Source organism: Cervus canadensis, chromosome 16 (genome assembly GCF_019320065.1).
Source record: "Cervus canadensis isolate Bull #8, Minnesota chromosome 16, ASM1932006v1, whole genome shotgun sequence".
In the NCBI taxonomy this organism is placed as follows: Eukaryota; Metazoa; Chordata; class Mammalia; order Artiodactyla; family Cervidae; genus Cervus; species Cervus canadensis.
In genome coordinates, this window is record NC_057401.1 from 29,977,938 (window position 1) to 29,997,013 (window position 19,076).

General features: G+C 44.0%; 1 protein-coding gene across 3 annotated transcripts in view; it reads right to left on the reverse strand.

The window, feature by feature from the left end:
* Positions 1-18,414, reverse strand: part of NIM1K (NIM1 serine/threonine protein kinase) — a 74,062-nt gene extending 55,648 nt beyond the window's left edge. The window contains exons 1-2 of one of the 3 annotated variants that reach the window (XM_043488916.1): positions 18,254-18,414; positions 10,833-10,907 (exon numbers count right to left, since the gene is read on the reverse strand). The gene's annotated coding sequence lies outside the window, so the exon portion shown is untranslated. Of the gene's footprint in view, positions 1-10,832; positions 10,911-18,253 lie in introns of all 3 variants that reach the window. The other 2 variants (XM_043488915.1, XM_043488914.1) reach the window with 2 other exon arrangements.
* Positions 18,415-19,076: the final 662 nt, after the last annotated feature.

Here is a 19,076-nt window from a genome sequence, read left to right on the forward strand (position 1 = left end):
ACCAACTAAGCCCATGTGCCACAACTACTGAGCCTGTGCTCTGGATACTAGAAGTGGCAACTACTGAGCCCACGTACTACAAATGCCGAAGACCACGCACCTAGAGCCCGTGCTCCACAACAAGAGAAGTCACTGCAATAAGCAGCCTGTGCACAGAAATGAGAGAAAAGCCCGTGCAGCAACAAAGACCCAGCACAGCCAAAAATATTAAATAATAAATAAAATTACACATGTGAGTGTGTGTGTATCAAAGAAATCTCAGCGCCATCTCTGGCTTCTCTCTTTCCTGAACCCAGTCACACAATCCTGTTCATCCTCCCACTTTAAACCACCCCAATCCTTTTACCTATCATCCTGACCACCACTTCTACAGGGCAGGGCTGGATCTCACAATTCATAGAGATGCACATGTTTTAGGGCACTGAAGAGGCAATAGACGTCTTAAGATATTTTGATATTTGATATAATTTTTGCAATGCATCTAAACAATCATCATAAGAAAAATCAGAACTTGGGTTTTCTTATTTTACGGTTGAAAGTGAAAGTGTTAGTCACTCAGTCATGTCCAACTCTTCCTGACCCCATGGACTGTAGCCCGCCAGGCTCCTCTTTCCGTGGGATTCTCCAGGCTAGAATACTGGAATGGGTTGCCATGCCCTTCTCCAGGGGATCTTCCTGATTCAGGGATTGAACTTGGATCTCCTGTACTGCAGGCAGACTCTTCACTGCGGGGTCTCTGCTTAAATTTTGATTTGCATGTAGGAGATGATGAGGGTGATAGCCTTTAGAGGTCTTAATCCCCCTAGTAGCTACTTGGCTGAAACAGTAGTCTTCTAGCAGGCTTTTCTACTTCCTGTCTTGCCCAGTTCAGCTTTATTCTGCAGCAAACCACCTGCAGGATCTTTCTAAAATGCGGATATTACTTTCCCATTTAAAGTCCTTTATTAAAATGACTATAGGACAAAATTCAATTTCCATTGCACAGTACAGAAAACTCTGGAAGGTCTGGGTCTTGATTTTATTTCCAGCCTCATTTCTCATCTCCCAGGCTCCCTCTCATTTGTCCCCCTCCATATACCCTGATGGGGTTCAGGACAAGCTACCCCAAAATATGGCACCCTAGTATTTTCAGCAGGAGGGTCACTCTAGCTCTCTTCCCTGAAACATGTTATACAACCCTCAGGTGAGACAGCCTTCCCTACATCTGGAGGAAAGGAGCAGGCTTATCTCTGAAGACAAAGGGACTGAAAGAAGAATCCTAACAAACAGGTCTTGCTAAATTGACTACACTCAACTCTCCTCCTCAGCCTATCACATTCCTCCATGACTGTCCACTTGTCATCAAATCCAGCGTAAAACACTTAGATCTGTTTCTTCGGATCTTCATTTCCTTATCAAGTCTCCCATGTCACATAAAATATATAGTAAATAAATGTGTATCTTTTTTCCTGTTAATCTGGTTTTATCATTTAATTTCCAGATCCAGCTAAACTTTTCCTCCCCTGTGTGTGTTAGTCACTCAGTCACGTCTGACTCTTTATGACCCCATGGACCACAGCCTGCCAGGCTCCTCCATCCACGGGATTTTCCAGACAAGAATACTAGAGTGGGTTGCCATTTCCTCCTCCAGGGGATCTTCCCAACTCAGGGATCGAACCTGGGTCTCCTGCATTGCAGGCAGATTCTTTACCATCTGAGCCCCCAGGGAAGCCCTAAGCCTGAGGCATACCAAAATACCCAAGATCCCATAAACATCCCAGGCTGCTTCGTGCTCCTCTCCCTTTGCACATGACATGCCCTCTCCATGAACTGTTTCCATGACCCACTCACCATCAAACCTGCAAAACACTATCCTTCCTTGAAGTCTTCCTTGAGTTTCTTTTTAAAAATAATTTACTTATTTTGGCTGCATGGGTCTTCGTTGCAGCATGTGAACTCTTAGTTACAACGTGTGGGATCTAGTTCCCTGACCAGGGATTGAACCCAGGCCCCCTGTATTGGGAGCATGGAGTCTTAACTACTGGACCCCCAGGGAAGCCCATCCTTGAATCCCTTATATCCATAGTGCTCTCAGAGCATTTCGTGCATTCCTCTGTGTATATCTGTGGTGTCAATGTGCACACATCTCTGTCCACCTTTAAACTATGACGGAGCTGACAGCAGAGGTGGTCTATCTCATCTCTATCTCTAAAGAGTGCCTGGCACATCATAGGTTCTCAATGTATGCTTGTGGAGTAAACAAATGAGTAAATGGATTAAAACAGGTTTCTTTTGTTGATAAGCAGAAAATTATTTTAAATTCTCATTTTACAAGAGATTAATTTCACTGCTTTTCTTATTTCAGTCACCCAATAGTTGAAATTCTACACATTCAAATCTAGACTAAATTCCATTCTCTTCCCATTCTTTTCCTTCTCCTTCTGGTACTCCAGGCAAGAATTTAGCTCCTTCTCTGGTTTTCCCCATGAACTCCAACATTCTCAACATCTTCAAATCCTGTCTGACGTTTGAGTTACTTGGGTACACATTTGTCCTCCCACCCAGAATGTGGGTTTCTATGGACTAGGTCCTTATTATTAATTTCAAGGTTCTGGGCACCCAGCATCCAGGAGGAGTCCATAAATGTTAGCTGAATTGAACTGCATCATACAGATACTTTAAAAGGTAGTGTGGATCCTGGAAGATACAAAAATAGATATTTATCTCATAGACATCCTTCTCTGGCTAAAAAACAAAAACCTCACCACAAACAACTGTTGTATCATGAAGAAAAATATGGTAAAAATTAAAAAAGGCAACCAAACAAAAAAACCAAAATTCTCTCAAGGCTGTCTCCTAAAACAAGAGCGGGTTTGTTACAAGTGCCCCTAACCCGAGCACCTCTGGCTGGAAAATTTCTGAAACCTTGTGGGTCTGACGAGATGCCCCATTGCTTCTGTACAGTATTCTAAGGTTCCCAGTGAAGCACACCTCAAATGTGGGTAGACATTCCTAAGAAGGCTATTTGAGTTGGAAGCATCCAATGTTTACAGACCAAGGCTTGCCCCTGCCCACAGACAATAAAAACAACCTGATTATGGCTTCCCTTTGGAAGGTTACCGAGGTTAAAAAGGATCACAGAACAAGAAGGCTCCATCTCCCTTCGTTCTTATTTTCAGAATGTGACACGTTAGTAGCCTCCAGCAGATTCTGTTGTCTTTAAAGCTTGAGGACTAATCCCTGTTCTATTTTCAAAACCTTCTCTGCATTCCTCAGTTCCTCCAAAATGGTTCTGCAAACACACACACCCATGCACTTGCTTCTGCCCTTCTCCCTACTCCTTGCCTTCTCTGTGTTTACTCTTCCCTGGGGAAGCCAACACCAACACTAATTAGCAGTGAATTAAATCCCACTGCTAGGACACTAGAGGGTCAGTGTTTTCCCAGCATTCCTAGGCAGTCCTCCTCCCTGGCCCTAAACCTGAAGACTCACAGTTAACTATGCAGCCCGGAAGGGCATTCTGAGATCTGAATCTATCATGCACTTTATTCCTACATCTTTACCTTTCCTATCGGAAAGCATCCTTTCATGCCCAGGAAGCGTGACAAACCCAGCTTCCCTGACTGGGGCACACTTGCTTCTTGTCTCACTCAGTCTTCAGGGCCCTGCTGAAATACCACCTTCTCAGTGTTAGACCAGACAGAACTAGCTGTTCTGCCCTCTGAAATCCATTTATTTTTTAAAAAAATATTCATTTAGTATTACTACATATTTTCCTTCTCAAGGCGATCTTCCCCACCCAGGGATCAAACCCAGGTCTACTGTATTGCAGGTGGTCTCCTGCATTGCAGGCGGATTCTTTACCAACTGAACCACCAGGGAGGCCCAAATAATTATTCTAATATTCACTTATTTGGCTGTGTTGGTTCTTTTAATTAAGTGATTAATTTTAATTGGAGGCTGATTACTTTACAATATTGCAGTAGTTTCTGCCATACATCGACATGAATCAGCCATGGGTGTGCATGTGTCCCACTATGTGCTGGTTCTTAGTTGCTCAAGAGCAAGCGCTGGCTCAGTAGTTGTGGCACGTGGGCTTAGCTGTCCATTGGCACATGGGATCTTAGTTCCCCAACCAGCAATGGAACCTGGGTGCCCTGCATTGGAAGGTGGATTCTTAAACACTGGACCACCAGGGAAGTCCCTGAAATTCATTTTTTGATATTTTCAGATCTCATTCTGATATTCTAACTTGACATCTCATGTCTGATCCCTTATCAGGTCATATTCTAATTATGTTTGGCCTTTCTAGACTGACCTCTGCTGCTTGTTTACCTTATATCCTCAATATTCCCCAGCAGCCAGTCCTAGGATGTGGTAGGCACCAAATCAATATTTGCTTTAAAAAAAAAAGACTTAAAACATAATATATATAAAAGGTGATGTATTTAATATAAACCTATAAACCATAAACTAATGGTACTTTTGGAAGGTCATTTGGAAGCAGTCATACTTTTAGTTGGTGTTAGTACAGTCTTACTAGCATTTTATTCAATACAACAGAGAAGGTATACTAAAAGCTACTTTTATTAAGCATTTACTATATACCAACACTGTGTTGCTTATATTATTGATTAGTCATTATGACTAACACTGTAAGACAGATACTAAAATTCCCATTGCATTGATGAAATAATTAAGGTTTACAGAGGTTGAGTGGAGCTTCCCAGGTGGCTCAGTGGTAAAGAATCCAGCTGCTGATGCAGGAGACACAGGAGAAGCAGGTTCAATCCCTGGGTCAGGAAGATCCCCTGGAAGAGGAAATAGCAATCCACTACAGTATTCTTGCCTGGAAAATTCCACTGACAGAGGAGCCTGGCAGTCTGCAGTCCAGTCCAAGGGGTCGAAAACAGCTGGACATGACCGAGCGACTGAGCACACACACACACAGGTTGCACAATTTGTCCAAACTCAGAGAGCAAGTGAGTGTCAGGGCCAGCCTGGGCCCCAGGCCCTCCTGATTCCATCGGCTGCCTCCACGTGGGGTCACTACAGAGGAACAGGCCCCTGCCCTGAGGTCCAAGCTTGGGCCTGGGCCAGAGACAACAGCAAAGGCAGGCAGGAGAATCGGAAAGGAAGAGTCTTTCTTTTTTATTGGAGCGTGATTGCTTTACAATGTTGTGGTGGTCTCTGCCGTATATCAATGCAAATCAGTCATAATTATATATACGTATCTCCTCCGTCTTGAGCTTCCTTCCCTAATGAAGAGTCTTCAAAGTGCTTTCCTTTTTAATAAACCATTGGGCCTGATGAATATCAGTGACAGTACAAATACAAATGAAAGTACCCTTGGTTCCCAATGACATAAGGATATAAACTGACTGATGAAACTCTAGAAAGCCCTATGCTATTGGATGACAACCTACTCAGAGAAAAAGCAAATAATAATTCATAGTGATTATGATTGCCAAACAAGTCTGAGTGCCTCAAAGAAAGCTATAAATAAATAAGAATGCACAGCAATATTTGCTGTATATGTACACACCAGAAAAGAAACAAGCTATACTTTAAGTTAGGTCACAGCTCAGGCCATCTTGGAATAGAATATCTATTGCAAGTTTAGCAGACTGAACAAAAGAGCAAAATTACAAGCCAATTTCACTCCCTAATGTAAATACCAAAACTGTAGAACACATAGTACTAAATCAAACCTGGCAGTGTATTTATAAAAATATGATTGACTGAAACTTCCCCCAAGAATGTGAGCATGGCTTAACTATAGAAGATGTGTATATTTAACACATGAATCAATTAAAGGAGAAAAACAAAAAAGCATCTCAGCAGGTGCAGAAAAAGCATTCTATAAAAATGTATACTCATTATCAATAAAATTGTTAGCAAACTAGATATAGAGGGGAACTTGCTCAACCAAGTTAAGGCTATTTACCAAAACCCTCTAGCAAACATCTTTTTAAATGACGAAATATTAGAAGCATTCCCACAAAATCAGAAAGAAGACAAAACCGCCTGCTAACACTGCTTCTATTCAATACTTACTGAAGCAACTAGCCAATGAAAGAAGACAAGAACTAAATACTGAAAAGAAACAAAACTATTCTGCTTTGCAAAGGTTTTTCTTTTTAGACCTTCTCTCTTGCTGTTCTTTTTAAAAATTTTTTATTTATTTTTAATTGGAGGATAACTGCTTTACAATATCGTGTTGGTTCCTGACATATATCAACTTGAATCAGCCACAGGTATACATATGTCTCCTCCCTCTTGAACCTCCCCCCGACTTCCCACCCCATCCCAACCTTCTAGGTTGTCGCAGAGTATCAGTTTGAGTTCCCTGCTATTAAAGCAAATTTCCACCAGCTGTCTACTTACCATATGGTTATGTAATTGTTTCCATGCTACTCTCTCAACTTGTCCCACCTTCTCCTTCTCCCACTGTGTCCACAAGCCTGTTCTCTACACAAAGATTTTAAACACTGAAAATCCTAGAGACTCTATTCATAAACCATTAAAACTAATAAGTAAGTTTAACAGTGTTGCAGGAGACAACATTGCTGCAAATTCAGTAACATTTGAATTCACCAATAATAATCTTGTAATAACAAGGAAGTATAATAAAACATGTTCCATTCATATGAGTAACAGTAAAATTCATGAGATACCTAAGAATCAATCTAACAAAGGAGGTTAGAGAAACATAAATAAAGAGAATTATGGAAACTTATTGGAGAATTTTAAAAAAATACCTAACAAATGGGAAAAAAATACCACATTAATAAGACAATACTCACTATCAAAAACATGTAAACTCATCCCCAAATGAATCTATAAATTTAGCAAAGTTCAGTTTTTTTGGTTTTCTGTATGAGTATGCTTAAAACATTATATTGAATCGTATTCAGTAACACATACACACAAACACACTTGTTTCATTTTCATGCTGTAGATTGGTACACTTGCTCTCATCTCCAAATTTCAGGTGAGCAAACATCTTTTGTACCCTCCAAAAGAGGTATCTGCAAAACTGTTACATGAGTCATTCAGAATAGCCACAGAAATGCAGAGTTTTATGCAACTTTCCAAAAAGGCAATGAGTTGTCCTGGGCATGAAACGGGTAGGAATCTTTCTCAGTATTTCCACCAGTTTGCTCAATTAGGAAGTACTCAGCAGATTATACTATCTTCTGATAAGTGAAAAGCTGAAGAAACAAAAATCCTACCTGAGAAAGATTTCATAAAAATAAATGATTTTTTATGAATGGGGAAGAGAGGTTAGCAGAGAAGGTAGAGATGATAACTTCCAGGGAAGAAAAATTCCTAAAAATAATTTCAAACCACATTAAGGGTGGTCAGGGATGGGAGCATGGAATGGGTCAGGAATTCCTATTCCTTGGTACCTTGAAGACATCAGTCCAGCATTACCATTTCAACAGGCAACTTAACTGTCAAAATCTATGACATGGTTACTCCTTAAAGTAGCAGTGTGATATTGGGATACTAATATATTCATCTACTTGGTAACATAATATTTCCCATGGGAAAACCTAAATAAAAACTAGTTGGGATGTTTGAACATGCAAATTATCTCGATTCTAAGTCTTTCCTTTCAAAATTCAAAGTGATAGTCAAGTATGGTTGCAAAACATAAGGGATGTCTTTTAGAAAGGAAGTCATAGCAGATATGGGAGTGGAGGGGTGGAGTTGAAGAATGAAATGATAAGACTAGTGAATTGTGGTTAAAACATCATGTGAAATCTTGGCGTGTTATTTATCTATAGTTGTAGTCTAGTCCCCTTACTAATAACTACTGTTTAATGAGAGTCTACAATAAATAACAAGTGTTTAGTAAGTAGGGAGACATAGAATTTGTCATTCAAATCAAGGCACGTTTGAGAGTTGAAGGGTGTGATAGTAATAACCACTCTGGGACAACAGGTGTAAACCAGGGCTTCCCGTGACCAGCTGGGACATAAGGTTGCCCTGTCAGTGATGAGGGCTTCCCCGCTGGCTCAGTGGTAAAGAATCCACCTGCCAATGCAGGAGATGCAAGAGATGCAAGTTTGATCCCTGGGCTGGGAAAAACCCCTGGAGTTGTTGTTTATCAGTTGCTAAGTTGTGTCTGACTCTGTGACCCCATGGACTGCAGCACACCAGGTTCCCTGTCCTTCACCATCTCTGGGAGTTTGCTCAAACTCGTGTCCCTTGAGTCAGTGATACCATCCAACCATCTGTTATTGTTTAGTCTCTAAGTTGTGTCCAACTCTTTTGTAGCTCCATGGACCATAGCCCACCAACGTTCTCCATCTATGGGATTCTCCAGGCAAGAATATTGGAGTTGGCTGCCATTCCCTTCTCCAGGGATCTTCCCCACCCAGGGATCAAACCCACATCTCCTGCACTGCGGGCAGATTCTTTACCACCGAGCTACCTGGGAATCCCACAATTAGGTTTAGATGAGGTCATAAGGGTGGGGCCCTCATGATGGGTTTAGCGACCTAATAAGAAGAGATCAGAGAGTGTTGCCTTTTTCTCTCCCTCCCTCCCATGTGATGGCACGGCAAGAAGCCAAGAAGGGCACTTTCAGCAGAACCCAACCAGCCTGCCACCTTGATCTCAGATTTCCAGGCTCCAGAACCGTGAGAAAATTCATTTCTGACATGTAAGTCCCCAAGTCTATGGCATTTTGTTATGACAGCCTGAATAGACACATACATCCATCTAGAACTGCTCTTCGGCAAGAAAAATAAACTTATTTTAGCTGAAATAATATCTTAGCCTCACCTTCCTTAAACATGTTCCAATCACTTAGATTAACCTGTGTGCATACCTGCTCAGTCCCTTTAGTTGTGTCCAACTCTGCAACCCTATAGATTGCAGCCTGCCAGGCTCCATTATCCATGGGATTCTCCAGGCAAGAATATTGGAGTGGGCTGCTATGCCCTCCTCCAGGGGATCTTCCCGAACCAGGGATCGAACTGGCGTCTCTTATGTCTCCTTCACTGGCAGGCAGGTTCCTTACCACTAGCACCACCTGGGAACCTACAGTCAGCAAGGTCACTTAATATGAAGCCTATTTTATAATAAAGTGTTGAATATCCTATGCAACTGACTGACCACTATACCGAAAGTGAAAAACAGAAGGTGGTCAGTGCAGAGAATGGCTGTAAGGATTTCAGGGGTTTGCCCTGGTGATTGTGTGCCTGACTGGGAGCTACAGCTTGCTGCCCCTGCCTGGCATCATGAGAGAGTATCGCTGGCCTGTGAAAAGATTAAAATTCAAAACTGGAGGTCTGGTTTCTACTGAACATGTGTGACTTTCACACCATTGTAAAGTTGAAAAATCCTAAGTCAGAAGTGGTCTGTATATACTTTCTTCCATCCTTATAGCAGCCCTGAACGGAGCCTGCAGTTTTCCTCATTTTTCAGGAACTTTGAAAGAATTTGGTAACTTGTCTAAAGTCATACAGGCAAGAAGCGTCAGAGTCCAGGCTTTTCTGACCTCAGAGCCTGTGCTTCAGCTGAGCACATCACAGGTGCTCCGCTCCCCCTGGTCTTGTGAGCAGGAGGTGTGTGTCTCACAGGGTGCCCTTACAGAACAGGTGCTGCAGGAAAGGATGGGGTTGAACAAGAGGTCATCCTCTCCCACTTCCCTGCTCTCTCAGTCGTGCTCAGTCCTGTCTGACTCTTGTCAATCCCACGGACTGTAGCCCGCCAGGCTTCTCTGTCCATAGGATTTCCCAGGCAAGAATACTAGAGTGGGTTGCCATTTCCTGCTCCAAGGGGATCTTCCCAACCCAGGGATCCAACCCGTGTTTCCTACATTGGTAGGCAGGTTCTTTACCACTAGCTCCACCCTCTTCTTGCTGTCACCTAAGCAATGGGAGGTTGCTACATTCTTTCTCCACTGGGGAATATTCCTCCGATAACAGGACCAAGTGTCCAGTTCAGCAGACTATTTTCAAGGGCCTGCCTACTTGAAGCCAATGGTACGAGGTCCCTCCCCAAGAGTCACCTGGATGTGATTAAATCATCAGCTTGTGGGGAGGCGGGCAAGGTGAATACATAAATAGATAACTAAATACAATGTTCAAAGCACTGGGCTGGACATCTGTATAGCAAGGATGGGCACCCAGAGAGAACAGGCGGTACGGGCCCTGCTCAGGGAAAACTTGAAGGATATTTAGCCTGAAAGAATCTGCCCCTGTGATTCAGCAAGGGCTAAACTAAGGAAATGTAGGTCAGGGAAGTAGAAAGTGAATATGTTTTATTGTTAGTAAATGTACTTGAACTTGACAATGTAAAGGGTGGGAAAATCTGTACCTCATTGTCTGCTACAAGAACTAGTGCTGTTTGATCATGTCCAAGATGTGTTTGCCTAAACTAGAAGTTCAGAGAAGTTTAAAAGGTTTTAAATATTTTTTCATAATTAAATATGATCAAAGCATATCTTACTACCCAAGAATGGGAGTAATAGTCTGTATTTGAATTTTAGTCTCTGTTCTGATGGGCAACTTTCAACCAATCTAGCACTGAACAAAAAGTCACCAATTTTCAACTCTCACTGAACATTTCGGCAATGAGACAAACAGCTTTACGCCAAGAGTCTACTGACTTTGAACTGCGATATACTACCCTTTGAAACTCGTTGCATCCTGTTTCCTACAGATATTAACCATGTCCCTCGTTTTGTGGTTTTGGTAAACCTTTTTTACTTTTCTTGGCAAGGAGTAGTCACCCAAGCACACAGGCTGGTTCTCACATGGATATGATGTGCCATCCGGAGAGGGTGACTCTTAAGGAAGCTTGAGTTTAGGCAAGACAGAAGCGTCCCTCCTCACCTTCTGTATCATCTTCTACATCTCTCCATCCAAAGCTGGATACCCGGCCCACAATCCTCTGCCGAACTTCTCTGCCTGCTGGGAAGATAGTAACTCTAGTACATGCGACATGACAGAACACACACCCGCTAACATCCATTTGTCTCAGTGTTACATGGAGTGCTCTCAAGAGGCATGACTCTTCACTGGGCTGCTCACGGCTCAATTCCAAAATTCTGGACACATTGCTAGATTGCCTGTTTCTGGCCACACAGGTCCTGTGTGAGAGCAGCAGGCTGGTGACTATCATGTCCTGGGGAGAGGCCAAGTCACGTCAGCTCTCCCAGGAGATCAAAGCAGCTCCAGCTTTCAGGATGTGTTTGCACACAGAAGCCTTTTCATTGGCTTCCCAGCCTCACGGAGTTGCTGAGGTTCCAAGGAAAATTCAAAAGATCAGATCCACATTCCATGTGGGCTCTGCTGTGTGGGTGGGGAGACCCACACGTCCACGGGTGATGGCCCCACTGACTGCCACCCCAACACTGCCGTCTGGTTCTCACCCAGCCCTCCCCCTCCTCCTCCATAATCTTTTCACACAAGTACCCCCTCACTCTGTTCTAATACACACTTTTCAGGTGCCATCTCCTGAATACTTTCATTGTGTAGAGAAAGAGAAGGCCTCTCTTCATGGTAACAGGGTCTTCTCAAATTCATGATGGGAGGACCTCTCGCTATACCTGTTCTAAACCCGAAGGGGTCCAGAAGGAAGAATTGGCTTCCCAGTCAGCTGCTTCTAATGAAGAACCTAATTTGTAAGGCTGTGTGTTAGGATGAATACAGGAAGCCAATATATCAATATCAACCAGAAGAATACCGAATAATCAACAATATGGGGAAAAAGCTCAGACTATAAACACAAGTGGAAAAATAAACAATAAAATGATATGTACAATATTCCTTTTTTTTGCTTTAACTACCAAAAAACAACCCTCTGAAATTTTAACCACAGTCGTCTCTCTAGTTGGAATTATTGATGGTAGTAGAGACAGAATAATAGATTATTTCTTTTAACACTTATTTCTGTACTTTTGACAATAATACTAGCAACATTGATATTTATTGTATGCCAGGCACCATTCTAAGAACTTCACATGAATCAACTCATTTAATTCTCACAACTATGTGAGAAGGTCGGTGCATTACTATAGGCCCTCAAAACTGAGGCATAAACCGGTCAAATAACGTGCCAAGGTCACACAGTAAGTCACAGAGACAGGATTTCAACCCAGTAGGCTGGTTCCAGAATTAGACTTTAACCACTATTCCTTGCTGCTTCTGGAATACGTACTGCTTTTGAATACATATTTTATAATGTCTTATAGTAAGGAATTATGTTTCTTTAAAACTAAAGAAAATAAGGGTCTCCCTGGTGGCTCAGAGGTAAAGAATCCACCTGCCAATGCAGGAGACATGGGTTCAATCCCTGGTCCAGGACGACCCCACACACCATGATGCCTCTAAGCCTGACTGCCACAACTATCGAGCCTGTGCCCTAGAGCTGGGGCTGCAACTACTAAAGCCCGCACACCTAGAGCCCATGCTCAACAAGACAAGCCACCACAATGAGAAACCCACACACAGCAACTAGACAGCTGCAACTACAGAAACTAGGGAGCTAGCCCCCACTTGCCGCAACTAGAGAAAAGCCCATGCAGCAACAAAGACCCAGCACAACCAAAAATAAATTAATTATTATTTTTTAAAAAGATTAAGAAAGAAAAAGAAATATAAGACAAAGTAACCAGGGAGAAAGAGGAGACAGGATGAAAGAATAAGGGTTTAGCAATGAGTCAGAAGAAATGACTCCATGCTAAACATCTCTGGATTGGTTTCCTCCACTGTAAAATGTGAAGGCATGTAAGTCTACATTCTAGAGAGATACCAGTTCTGCAAATTACCAATAATTGACGTGAAAGGTTTGAAAGCTGTACCAGCATTTTAGACTTGGCCTTCATATCCTATAACAAATTTGCTGTCTTTGTGCTTAGATTAACATCTTTAAACCAATATGTACATAAAGCAAATGCCCAAGAAGCACCAAAATTATTAATAAAGTGAAGGATATGATCCTATGTGATTGACACAAGAGATCAGTTTCTGAAAGACAAAAAGTGGTGAGAACAGAGAAACTGGTCTGGCAGCATGAATGATTCCAAAGGACAGCAACCAATTTATTCAAAGGTAAAAATCCTGAGTTGATACAATTAACACTAACCAACACATGACAAGGAAAAGAAACCAATAAAATGGAGTAATTTTCCAAGTATGTCTACATCATCACTTCCCCGAAAGTGCAGGACGTGTTTCTTGGCTCCACCAGGTAGATGAACATAGCCCAGAGAAAGTGAATCTGTATTCAGTGAAATTTCATTTTAAAAATGAGAGACCACCACAAGGTCCCAGACAGAAAAAACAGATCTCACGCCAAGAATCCAGCACCAGAATGACACTGAACTTAGAAACACTGGAAGCTGGAAAAGAATAAATCAATGCCTTTGGAAATTTGCAGGAATGAATTTCCAGCCGAGAATCCTATACTCAGGCAAACCATCAATTAAGTGTGAGAGTGAAACGGACTTTTCTAGACATGCAAAGTCCCCCAGATTTACTTCCTATACCCCCTTTTAAGAAGCTATTTATAGCAAAACAGATGCTTTATAAAATGAAAAGCATAAACCAAGAAAGAAGAAGACAAGGGAACAGGGAGAACAGGTAATCAACACAAAGGCGGGGTGAAGAGAAATCTCAGAAGCCCCTATATGTCCTGGCCATCAGAAAACTGGTTCAGACTGGAGAACTGAGGGGGTCCATTCAGAGGGCTGGGGTGGGGCCCAGAAGGAAGAGGATTGGCAGATGCATTTCACTGTGTGAAAAAAACCAAGGAGAGGCATTTTAAAGAGCCACTAGAATAAACAATGATAGGTTCTAAAAAGCAAACAAATGAAAAACTATTTTCCCCAAAAAAGTTGTACAGAAAAAGAAATACATCCACAGTCCACAACCTGGCTCCAGTGAAAAATAATTACACAGTCATTGTCATGCAGATGCAATGTTGATGTAATTAACGTTGTGAGGTCACTTGTGAGAAGCACTAATAGGGCAGAGCTTTGCACGGAGACGTGTGCAAGTTCTTTCATCCTGCACCCTCCCTTCTCACCATCCTAGCACAAGACATTAGGCCCTGACTCTTCCTTCCCACTGCCCTGTAGAAAATCCATTTTACTCAAACAATGGCTACCAACTTGAAAGAGCAATTCCTCCATTTTCTGTCCTTGACCAACTCTTTCCTTTTTTTTTTTAAACTTTTTTATTTTATATTGGAGTACAGCCAGTTAACAGTGATAGTTTCAGGTGAAGAGCAAGGGGACTCAGCCATACACACACATGTATTCATTCTCCCCTAAACTCCCCTCCCATCCAGGCTGCCACATAACCCTGAGTAGAGATCCCTGCACTATACAGAAGGTCCTTGTTGGTTATCCATTTCAAATATAGCAGTGTGTACATGTCAATCCCAAACTCCCTAACTATTTCTGAAATTAACCGAACTTTGGCTGCTCTGGCTAGAGTCCTAGGAAACATCCAGTCCTCCTTCCCTCTCTGGAGCATTCCCCTGCCTGGTGTTTGTAAATAAAGGATTATACTAATGGTGCTCTGGTTGACTTTTTCCCCCCAACTGTGTTGCAAAAATGGAGGAAGGGGAAGTTGGAGGGGAGGAGTAAGAGAGCTATTTCCTCCCCTGTAATAAAAGAAAGTGTACAGATTCTGTCTAAAATTGATAACTCAAGGACCAGCCACATAAGAGAATTATTTCCAACTAGGGAAGGATGTGATCAAACAGCTAAGAAAGAGCAGAGCAATCGTAACCCAAGAGAGGGACTGTTTTTTGTTGTTGTTATTGTTAGAATCTTTTAACATGCTCTAATCCATAAAATTATAGATGAATGCACTCGGTTGATAACAACTTGAGCAGTTTTTAAAAGTGAAGCTTGCAACTTAAAGTTAAGAATGACCAGACTAAATGATCCAGCCAACGCAGAGTAGAAAGCTTTCTTGGTGGCTGAAGGGTTGAGAAGAAGCAGGTCTAGCCAGCAGACGGGAAGGCCATACCACTGGAAGTGAATTTTGGTCCAATCTCAGTCCTCCCAGAGAGCCTCTAAATTGGAGAATTTGGCTAAATAGGACAGCAAGAGCTTTCTTGAAAAGTTATCAGGTTCTCTGTTCTCTGTGGAAGGCGAAGAGTAGAGTTTGTTTTAGCTTCCTGTTTCCCAACTTGGGTTTTTTTGTTTTTCTGTGTAGCTCCCATTACACTATTATTTTTTTTCTTTTTACTCCCTTCCCTTTAATCTGTGAGTTTTCTTCGCATTTAAGACTCTTTCCCCCCTACTGTGCTATTTTTCTCTTAATCCCAAATTCTTCCTGCCACTGTACCTTGTCTCGCTTCTCGCCTAGATTTTCTGAGTCCTCCCTGATACCCATATTCCTACACATGCCAGGTGGTTTTAGTTTTCATCTCTTAATTTTCCAAGAAGTTACCTGAAATGACTTGAGTCTTTTGAACACAACTTGCCTATCCATAAAACTGGTTAATATTCCTCAGGATACTATATGACAATGGTTGAGCTATCTTTGAAGTTCTTGAGAAAAAGTAATTTAAGAACTGTGATCTGCTTAATTCAAATTGTAGACACTGTCATCATAAGAACTTGGACTATTTTCTTCTTTTCTCGAAATTTATAGCTTCAATTCTAGAGAACGTTTTCTAGAATGACCATGGAAAGTGAAAACATAGAATGAGACTCATTTTATAAACTAATTTTAGTTGTAATTTCAACAATTGAAAGAAAATCAGCAAATGAATTAAGAGTCTTTAGTCCTTAGAGAAATACTATAATGAGATTCAAAGAATGCAGTTGGATTTTCACATTATATTTTAATTTTTAAGTTTCTCAAAATGGAACTAGATATTTGGCTGAAAACATTAACCTATTAAAACAAGTTCTTTTTCTAATTAAAAAAAATTTTTAATATTTATTTGGCTGCATGGGCTCTTAGTTGGGACATGTGGGATCTAGTTCCCTGACCAGGGATCAAACCCCAGATCCCTAGTTTACAGAGTCTTAGCCACTGGACGACCAGGGAAGCTCCACGTTCTTTTCAAAAAAAAAAACAACTGTAAGTCTAAGGACTGGCTTTAAAATTTTCCAATCATATGCTATCAATATGTAAATTTAATTTATATGTTTCAATGCTTAGGACTTGTGAATGTGTAAAGAATTAGGGTCCTTTAAAGACATCAACATGTACTAATAAAAGTATTTGACTGGGACCATTACTCTGCCCGAATTAAACCTTTTTAACTGAAAATCTGAGGCCAAACCAACAGCATAAAGGGCTCTATGGCCTATCTGTAGTTATTACTGGGAAATTTAGGTTTCACACAAAACTGCCTTTATTCTAAATGCAGTTATTATTAGAAAAGAGCACACACCTCAAACTAAATATCAATCCACGTTTTCCCCTAGCACAGAAGGAGACCTCTCTGAAGGTTTTTCCAGGCTTACCACTTAACAGTGGTCAAGCCAAAAATAAACCTATGAGGACTTTACTAGGCAAATTCAACAACATACAAAACACCAGTCCGTGGAGAGTTGGACTTTTTCCCTATTAGCCTCTTTCTGGGCTTTCCTCTCGCATTCCTCCACCTCCTAATTAGAAAGCTAATTAGGAGTCCAAATTTAATGCTAAATGGGGAGAGAGATCTGGTCACAGGCCAGGATTCCTTTCACATCAAACACTCTTCTCGGTCTCCCTTCCTTAGGGCCGCCGAACTGCGGGAAGAGAGCTGGGCCAGCAGGACCAATTGGCTGCGGGCAGTGTTTACTCTCAGTTGTCTGCGAGGGAAGATCTGTTTCACAAACTGCAAACTCTGCAAAGGTAAAATTAAACAACACGCCTCAGGCCTTCGGTACCCTAAAGAAACAAGTATCTTCTAGGCTCAATTATTATTACCATGGTAACATGAGGGGCTTGGGGAGGTCTCCTCAAGAACGGTTCCCGGTTCCATCCAGGCAGCCTCTCAACAGTGCCGGGCGACTTCTCCAGTTACCATGGCAACCAAAATTAGAAGTGCTTTTGCAACACTAACAGAAACCATCTTTTGAGGCTCTTCTGTGAATCACATTGAATACTGATGATGCAAGCTTGAGTGATACATATTTTACAAACATTAAAAAAAAATCATATTGCCATAAACAAATACTCGTTTCAGAGTCCCCTTTGAAATCTTAACCTTGGAATCGATCCTTCGGTCTCGTTTTGTTTGTTTCCCTTCTGGATTCCCGCGGCCTCGAGTGCAAAGGCGATTTGTTTAACTTCCAAACTTGTCTGAATTGCACGGGTGAGAGCTTAAAATGTGGTTCCTTCGCTCTGGGTTTGAAACCGGGAGAGGAAGGGGGTGGGGGAGGGTGGGTATAACAGAGAGCCCTCTTGTCTAATAAAGTCGGGAGGACGAAAACCGGGAGGGGGTGGAGAGAAGAGCCGGGAAGGGACGGAGGAGGAGGGAGAGAGACGGGAAGAAAAAAGCGCAGATGGCTGAATCTCCGCTGCTCTTACGGGGGCTAAGAGCACCTTTATCGGGTGCCTTGACCTCTCCATCTGCTCAGATACTGGGTCAGGCACACGCTGATCGGAAACGGCATTTAAAACACCCTGTTGCGAGCCTTTCCGGGTCGTGTCGCCGAATCCTCGGGCTCCTAATATTCCTGAAGGGACCTCAAGGAAGAAGAGACAGGCTCTTCTTTACTTGTACAGTCTTTCCAAAGGAGCGTCTTTAGGGCGCGTCATGGCGTGGGGTGTGATGGAGGGTCCACTCCTCTGGACCACCGCCGTTCGCTATCAGGGCCCTTCACTACCCACTGCCCGCCGGGGTCACGCAGGTCCCCGGCACTCGATTCAAACTCGGCGGCTCCGGGTTCGCGCCCCGGGGGCGCTGGCGGCGCGCGGCTGGAGTGCGCGGGGCGAGGCTGGGGCTGCGCGCACAGACCCGGGTGTCCGCACCCATCCGGCACTCGGGGACACAGGCGCGCACACCCCGGGCGCACGCACCCAGGCACGGGCAGGCTGCTCGCGCCGGGGCACCCCGGCCTCCGCCTCCAACGCGCTCGCCTCCCAGGCGCGATGGGCCTCGGAGGGGGCGCCCCTAAAGAGCGCTAATCTTCTCCTGACCCCAATTCGCCCACCCTCGCCGGGAGTTGGGTCTCTCTATGCCCCGGGGTTCCAGGGAGGAGAGGCGTCCCTGCTCAGCACCCAAGTCGGCAGCCTGGAGGAGGAAGGGGCGGCCGGGTAGGGTGCCGGCTGCGAGCCCCGCGGCCCTCGCTTACCTTGGTGGCGAGCTCCGCTCGCGGGCTCGGCTGCGCGGCGCCCGGCCGGGCTCTCTGGGCGGTGGGCTCGGGCGCGGGCGGTGCGTGGGTGTCAGAGCTCAGTGGCCGCGCTGAAGGCTCGGGAGCTGTCAGGGGCGGCAGTGGCAGACCCCGCCCACCGGCCCGGCCGGGGCTCCGCAGCCGGGACTCAGGCGCCCCGCAGCGTCTCCCGAAGGACCAATCCGGAGCGGGGGGCTGGCCCGGGGGAGGGGGAAAGGGGAGGCCGGAGGGGCACCGGGACGCGGGCCTGGACCTTGTAGGCCGGTTTCTATGGCAGCCGGGAGGGAGGGGCTGAAAGGAGGCGCCGGGGGGGGGGGGCGGTGCGCGCGGCGCGGGGACACCCATCGTACACATTGGAGCAGGGGGGTTGGCCCTGCCGCAGAGAGGAGCACTCCTGGAGGATGGATGGCAAGAGGCGACACGGCTCCCATCAACTCCCGCTGCGTGCTGAGTCGCTCCAGCCTCTTGATAAAAAGGGTTTCCGTGTCCTTGGGAGACCCAGTAATCTTCCTAACAGAACGGGGTTTTCTAGCAAACCACCGTGACAGCTCCTTCAGGTGAGTCTGGGAGCGTTTAAGCTTTGCAGAAAGAAGTGCTAACACCACCCTCAGCCCGGATTCCTCGAATACATTAGGCCCGGCCCCTCGGGTGCCCCTTGGGCAGTAGATCCCCAATGTCCTGTGTCCTCCCCAGCTGCGACTCTCCAGCTCATGGTAGGTGCCAAGTGTTTTTCCAGCTTACGAACAAGGGGAGAATGCGATTCACCGAATACTAAAGAATAGAG